Below are 7,482 nucleotides of genomic sequence, written 5' to 3'. Positions count from 1 at the left end.
CTGAGTATGCAAGCTATGCTACCAGTGAAGACATGGAGCAGCAACTTGGGAGGAGAAAGCCACACTAAAGGCATCTTGCCCAAGAGACCTCAAAACTTGGAGGTGGCACTGGGAAGTATGCTTAATAAAGTCATGGCTGTTATTTACCCAGCTTTATGCATTCAACACCTGCTTTCCTCCCACCCTCCCGCTATTGGCAAAATAGTTACTTCTTGCATTGTTTGAATCATACAGGTAGGGGATGGCTTCCCATTGCAAGTTAAACATCTGGAGGCAAGCTGCAATCTGTACACCATCAGAGATTACATTGCAGATTTCTAATGGCAGGAAAGATTTATTGGCTGCTTCCAAGGTCTTAGGAACATAAGAAGTTCTGTAACAACATTCTATATCCCCTGCTTTTTTAAAAAAAGAACATGTACGGTAGGAAATGCTTCAGGAGGTAGAATGGAAAACTTCAGCCAAAGATCTTCAGGGGACAATAATGAACTGTGAAGTGCAGAATTTGATTTCCAGTCCAAAAATGAAATACAGGCTTCTGGTCGCTAACAATCCGCTTTCATTTCTATAAGGATCATATCCCTAGCCTCTGTGACAATAGAGGTGAATGCAGTGTCATCTAAAAGTTGTGTCCATAATAAGATGACCTCCACTGGCATACCCAGTAGTTGCTGTAGCAGGAGAAAATGCTTCACAGCCCACATACCCCTCTTCTTCCCTCCTATATGTCAAGTTTGTGAACTAGCGGTTTCTTTTTCTGATTTACAATGAACTACTGATGTTCTTCTGCAACCATATCTAACTTTTTCACTGACTAAAAGATCAAGGTTTACTTCCATGTGTGAAACAACCATCCCACATCAAAGACTGCCATGAGAACTTTCATATAACCGCACATGCAAAAATGTTCAATAAAGACCGTTCAGCTGAAAGTCAAAAAGATAAGGTCCATGCATGTGCGAATGAACTCCAATGTTCAAATTGTATTCAGTGCACACCTGGCTGGTGTGAAAAGACACAAATGCATTCAATACAGTGCGAACACTTACAGATCACCAAAGCAGAGGACCACAGGGTGACACAGATTTCAATAAAATTGGCATGTGCTAATTTATATTATATTGTTATATTTACATTATAATTTATATTATAATTTATGTGCCTGGCGTGCTCTGGTCCATGGGGTCATGAAGAGTCGGACATGACTAAGCGACTAAACAACAACAACAATTTATATTAAAGGTTCCAATTGAAAAATTATCACTATGATTTAAACTGAAATACAATATATCTCACCATGATGAGGAAGAGGGTAACCAGATATACAGTGTGGCAGATCAGTCTGTTGTCCAGGTGTTAGCTATTGATGGGCAACTTCAAGGATTCTGCTCACATTTCTTGTGACCAGACAGCTCTTCAAGCAGAGGGCTCCTTCGAACAGAGGACTGCCCTCTCACAGCTCTTCGACAAGAAGGCTGTCCTCTGTAAAGTAACACACATGGCCACCCTATTTAAACAAATATAAGGGTACCGATAAGAACTTTGTGGGCACATATGTACAATAGATGTGGACATTTTAGATACTCCTTAAACATGCTCTAGAGCCCTTTTCAAATGTCATGGGTTTGAGAAGTTGGGCTATGAGTCCCAACCTGCGTGTTTTTATTTGTTTGATGTGTTTTTATTTGTTTGTTTGTTTACAGAATTTGTATACCACCCTTCATCCTCAGATTCTGCATGTATAGATGGAGAACTCTCTGCACATGATCAGGAACACTGCATTTTCAGGGATCCGAACTTCATTGAGAGAACCCTCCATGTTTGCAATACTATGTGCAAAACCGCTTTTAATCTTAGGAACATGTGAAGGTGAGTCACACCTTATCCTGCTCTCCCATCCCTCCATATAGTTGTACAACAAGGGCTTGTATGCTCCTCAGTTGAAAGAATGCAGGCAGCGACATGGAGAATAACAATCTGGTCTCTCTGTTGCTATTGAAATATTTCCTAGGACAATCTTAGGTAGATGCAGGTGCTTTTCTTTGACCATCTTAAAAGTTTTAGGAAGTGTAAAATAATTATCTGCAGACACAAAATATATTTACTTATATAACACATGCTTTGATTTCCATAGCAACACAAGGGACAGGGAAGCACACATGTTTCCTTGAAAAGAATATGATTTAAATTAAGAGGGAAGGTGTTTTGCAAAATAAAGGCATTTAACAGAAAAGAAAGCACAAAACTAAATATATTTTTTTTAAGAGGGGAAAAAAGTACAGCCAAAATATAATTAGGTTCATGCAAGCCTTGAAAAGTGTCTTGGACAGGGGAAAGTGTTTACCTTAAGGTTACATTTTATAGAAGAATAACAACTTATGTAATTGTTCTTTTCATTTTAAACCAGTTAACATATTATCAATTTTCTGCTAAGGCTTTTTTGAGCTATATTATAATAAATCAAAATATCACTTTTCAGAGTATGAAGTGCTATAGAATTCATATCTCATATGTATATTTGAAATCCAAATCTTGGTCTCTCCATTAATGAGCAAAGTTGGTATTTTAAATTCATATTTCAGCTTCTTCAGAGTTCTGTTTAATTTATATTAGTCCCTTAAAATAGACTGCTTATTGAGCAAATATAAATGAAATAGCACTCTTTGGGAACTGAAAGTAGTAAACAACTTTTTACAAATATTTTACAGGACACTTGAAGGCATTCAGGAAACTGTCTAGCAGCACAATCATATATATAGATTTACCAGGGAGTAAGTTTCATTGAATTCAGTGCATCTTACTTCTGAGTAGGCATGCATAGGATTACACTGTTAGAACCAATTATTGACCAGTGGGGAGAGGGATCTGTGCAGCAAATATGCCCAACATGAAGTAATAATTGTGATGTAGAGGATGTAAAATCTACTAGGATGACAGCTTCAACTATGAAGACCAGAGGTGGCTTAAAAAAATTTATCTTCTTTGAACAGAGGTAAATAAACACTAGATGGCCACATCAGAAGGAGGACCAGCTGCATAAGGGAGAAACAGAAATTACAGTGGTACCTCGGGTTACATACACTTCAGGTTACAGACTCCGCTAACCCAGAAATATTACCTTGGGTTAAGAACTTTGCTTCAGGATGAGAACAGAAATCATGCAGCAGCGGTGCAGCGGCAGCAGGAGGCCCCATTAGCTAAAGTGGTGCTTCAGGTTAAGAACAGTTTCAGGTTAGGAACAGACCTCCAGAACAAATTAAGTTCTTAACCCAAGGTACCACTGTATATCACTTTCTAGTACAGAACTCAAAGACTTCATAGAGGTACAGAACATGAACCAAAGCATAATATTTTTTAAAGTTTGCTTTTATGGCAGGAAAGATGACAGATCTGCCTTGTTCCATTTTGGGTTGTTTAGCAAACTCTTAGCTAATACTAAGTGTGAATCTGATCTAATCCTCAAGTGAGGATTAGATCCACTGAGGTGAGGTGCTTGCCTCAGTCCACTAAATGCCTCACCCCTAGATGGTATAAGAGATATGTGTGATGCTTAAAGTCACCTTCCATTTCTAAGGGATACAAAGTCCCCTCAACTAAGTGCAGTAACTATTATTTGATAATAACTAGCATATACTCCACACACAAAATTACCTCAGCCATTGCAAGGACAGAATAGGTTGATTAAGCTATTAATTATGTGTTAATTATGATTTTTCCAAAGACACATTTGATACAGGCAGTGCCGGATTTATGTATAAGCTAAACAAGTTATAGCTGAGGGCCCCACTTTCTTGGGGGCCCCCCAAAAAAATCACTATTAATATAGTTCTTCTTAATTGTATTTCAGTTCAACAATTACTTTGATAAAATACATATTTTGTTATGTGCAAATGGCTTTAGATACCTATTAGGTCCATAAATTACCATATAGCATATATTCAACAGAAAAAAACAGCAACAATTTGTTGTTGACAAAGGACAGCTGGACATATAAAAGGCCCCATTACCTTCAGTAGCTTAGCGCCTCATCAAACCTAAATCCGGCCCGGGATCCAAGCATTTTCAGTGGCATTGTATATGCAATAGCAGACATGAATTTCTACATTTTCCTCTTACAGCATCTATTAAAATGTTTGGAAATATTGATCTGCCTAAAATTATGGAGCAGTTAATGATGCAATGGAGAAAATGAAGTGTTTAAAGTGCCTTTCCTTTGTGCAGAGAAGAATTCAAAACCACACTGTACAAACCAGTCCCTACTGGTGTTTACAGTTAAATGGTTCTGTTTCCTGACACTGGTGATCTAGACTTCTTTTTTAAAAAATAATTTCTCCTTTACAATTGAGGAAGAGCTTGTATTTTAAAATGCTTATTCATCCCCATTTGTTTAAGAATGCTTGAGGGCTGCCAACTTGTCTGCTTGCAAATTCAGTGATATTATTTGTGAGGGAGAGACTGGGAGGATTATGAAAGTCTCCAAGACCACCAGAACTCTTTAAACATGAATCAAAATGTGTTGAGATTGTGCGGTTTTGTGTGTGGCTTTCTTGGAAGAAGCCATCCCACGAACAAACATAGCTCATCTCACACTTCTTTTCCTCCTGATTTGAAAGGATTTCATATGTATAGGATTCTGTGTTTAATCAAATCACAGAGACCCACAGCTTTAAAACACACACACACACACACACACACACACACACACACACACACACAGAGCTACCATAAGCCAACCTAGTAAGCCTGGTGCAGACTTTACCATGTTTAGAAATTAGGAGTGTGCTCTCTCTTTGTGAACAGTATCCTTCCTCTTCTTTCCCCTCTTCCAACATGAATCCCCTCTCCCCTCCTTATCCTTATCCATTCATTGGATTTGCTTTAACCATGGCAAAGCATTAAACTTCATTGATGCTCATAGCTGTCAACATTTCCCTTTTCTTGTGAGGAATCCTCTTCGGAATAAGGGAATTTCCCTTTAAAAAAGGGAAACATTGACAGCTATGTTGATGCTAATGAAATCTGCTGTCATATTCTGAGGTAAAATTGCACATTCAAAATTTGAATTTTATCAAAAACCAAATAGTACAATTGGACATTTGGGTGAATTTTGAAGTTTTGAAAAATCTTTTGTTTCAGCTCCATTATTTTGGAGCATACAAAATGTGGTTTAAATTGTTTGCAGAAGTGGCTGATGAAAGCAGCAGATAAAAGTGAACAAAACAGATCAAGCCATATATCTAACAGGTGCACATCTGTAACATGTAAGTGGGGGGGGGAGAGGTATATAAAAGGAGAAACTCCTGGAGGGCAGGATCCATGTTTGAGGCAAGTATGCCTTGATGAGAACCCTAGCAGAAATTCAAAATCACAAAACTTGCAGCAAAGTAAAGCATGGAAATATAGGCTGTTAGAGCTTAAAATATGCTCTGTTGACTTTCAACATTTCCCTTGCCACAGCATAGAAAAAAGACAACACATTTGGTAAGTTAAAAATTGGCTTACTTACAAACTCTACAAATGTCAGATTCATGTGCACAGGCAGTAAAACTTGGCATAATTACATTGGTGTAAGTTCCTATATTATTGGTATAGGTACTCAAGTGGTGTGTGAGAGCCATGCGGTCTGAGCTTAGAGCAACCAGCTCAGACCTCCTCACACCTTGAGCTTCTCAAGTTTAGACTGGAGGTTGAAGAATAGGCTTGTATGCCCATTTCTTTCCAAGGTAAGGGGAAGTGACTTCACTAAGCCTAGTAAGACAGCTTAATCTATGGCATTAACCCCTTTATGCATTAATTAGACTTAAGCATGTTGGAAGGGACGCGGGTGGCGCTGTGGTCTAACCCACAGAGCCTAGGGCTTGCCAATCAGAAGGTCGGTGGTTTGAATCCCCGTGACGGGGTGAGCTCCTGTTGTTCAGTCCCAGCTCCTGCCCACCTAGCAGTTCAAAAGCACGACAGGAAGGTAGACGGCATTTCCGTGTGCTGCTCTGGTTCGCCAGAAGCGGCTTAGTCATGCTGGCCACATGACCTGGAAGCTGTCTGGGGACAGACACCAGCTTCCTCGGCCTGTAGAGCAAGGTGAGCACTGCAACCCCCGAGTCGTCTGTGACTGCACCTAATGGTCAGGGATACCTTTACCTTTACGTATGTTGGTTATATGAGGGTGGTTATTCCACAAACCCCTTCTCAGGCAAATATAACACAACTAACACACCTACTGGGTATGATAGCTTTTTTATTTACATAAAAACAAGGCTGAACAAATATTCTGTGGCTCTACACAGTTGCTATGCTATCTCCCTCTCCCTATGAACCCAATCTCCAGGCATGATTTACAGACGGGGGGTGGGGAACGCTATAAATAAGTCAGAAATTAAATCGTTATAACAAAAGAAAAAACTCTATGGAAAATTGCTTCAATTTTTTCCCTGTCCATCGCCATCTAGCATTGCATGTTTATAACACATTCAAAACACTGTTCTTTGACTAATGTAGCTGAGTGGGATCCTCTAAATGCAATGGGCACTATTAATTAGAGCTGTAGCCCCAGTGACCCCTGACAACACACCCACATATGCTTTAAAGTCCCAAGTACAAGTTAACCCTTAGCTTGCACTTTTTAGTGGAATCCTCTACCATTGCTATTCCAGCAAATATAGCAATATGTTTAGAGCTGTACTGAAAATCATCACCAGGGAACCGTAAAACAGTGGTGGTGAACCTCTGACCATTGAGTCTAATTAAGCCCACCAGGCCTCTGAATTTGACCCACAATGACTTTGGGCAAACCACACCCATTTGTCAGTCAGATGATGCAGAGATCAGTTATCTCTGCACTAAGCACTAGGGTCTTAGCACTAAGCAACACAACACTGAACACAGCACTTATCTCCAGACTTGGTGCCTACTACAAAAACAATATTGTAGCTAGCTGAGATGTGGCTGAATTGCACTGGCAACACAGGAGTGAGTGGCAAACAACTAGAGAATATATTGAGTGGGTAGGCAAGATATGAATATTGTTTTCCCATCTCACAGGCAGAAACGGCAGAGTGAAGCACAACTGTAGGAAGTCTGAACCTCTGAAGCAGTTCATGGCAAAGTTTGGGAATCCCTGCTGTAGGACAACCTGTAAAATCCCTTGAATAAACAATGAACACTGAAGTCCGTGTAGCTTGACCTGCACTAGTGTATTTTAGAGTTAATCACTGGAGTTTTATCAAGGTTACAGAAACTGGACACACCACGGCTCATAGCTATCTTGAAAGAGAAGTAAAATATTTAATTTGGCACATATTGTGCAAGACCGTTCAAATAGTGTTTTGGGTACTGTATTCTTACAATGTTTAGCAATCTTTCTTTCTTTCTCATCCACTTTCAAGCATACAGAAGTGTGAAATGGGAGGCTAAAAAAAGCATAATTCTTAAAGGAACTGGGAGGCAGAAAGTCCTGAATGCAAAGCTAAAAGTGCAAACTTAACT

At 39.4% G+C, this 7,482-nt stretch overlaps 1 long non-coding RNA gene across 1 annotated transcript in view; it reads right to left on the bottom strand.

Moving 5' to 3' along the window:
- Positions 1-314: 314 nt before the first annotated feature.
- Positions 315-7,482, bottom strand: part of LOC310710292 — a 72,480-nt gene continuing 65,312 nt past the window's right edge. The window contains exons 3-4 of the long non-coding RNA XR_014527924.1: positions 1,297-1,507; positions 315-398 (exon numbers count right to left, since the gene is read on the bottom strand). This is a non-coding gene — a long non-coding RNA (uncharacterized lncRNA). The remainder of the gene's footprint in view (positions 399-1,296; positions 1,508-7,482) is intronic.

The sequence above is a fragment of the Podarcis liolepis genome (assembly GCF_965112155.1).
Source record: "Podarcis liolepis genome assembly, chromosome: 1".
In the NCBI taxonomy this organism is placed as follows: domain Eukaryota; kingdom Metazoa; phylum Chordata; class Lepidosauria; order Squamata; family Lacertidae; genus Podarcis; species Podarcis liolepis.
This window is presented reverse-complemented; position numbering and strand designations above follow the sequence as displayed.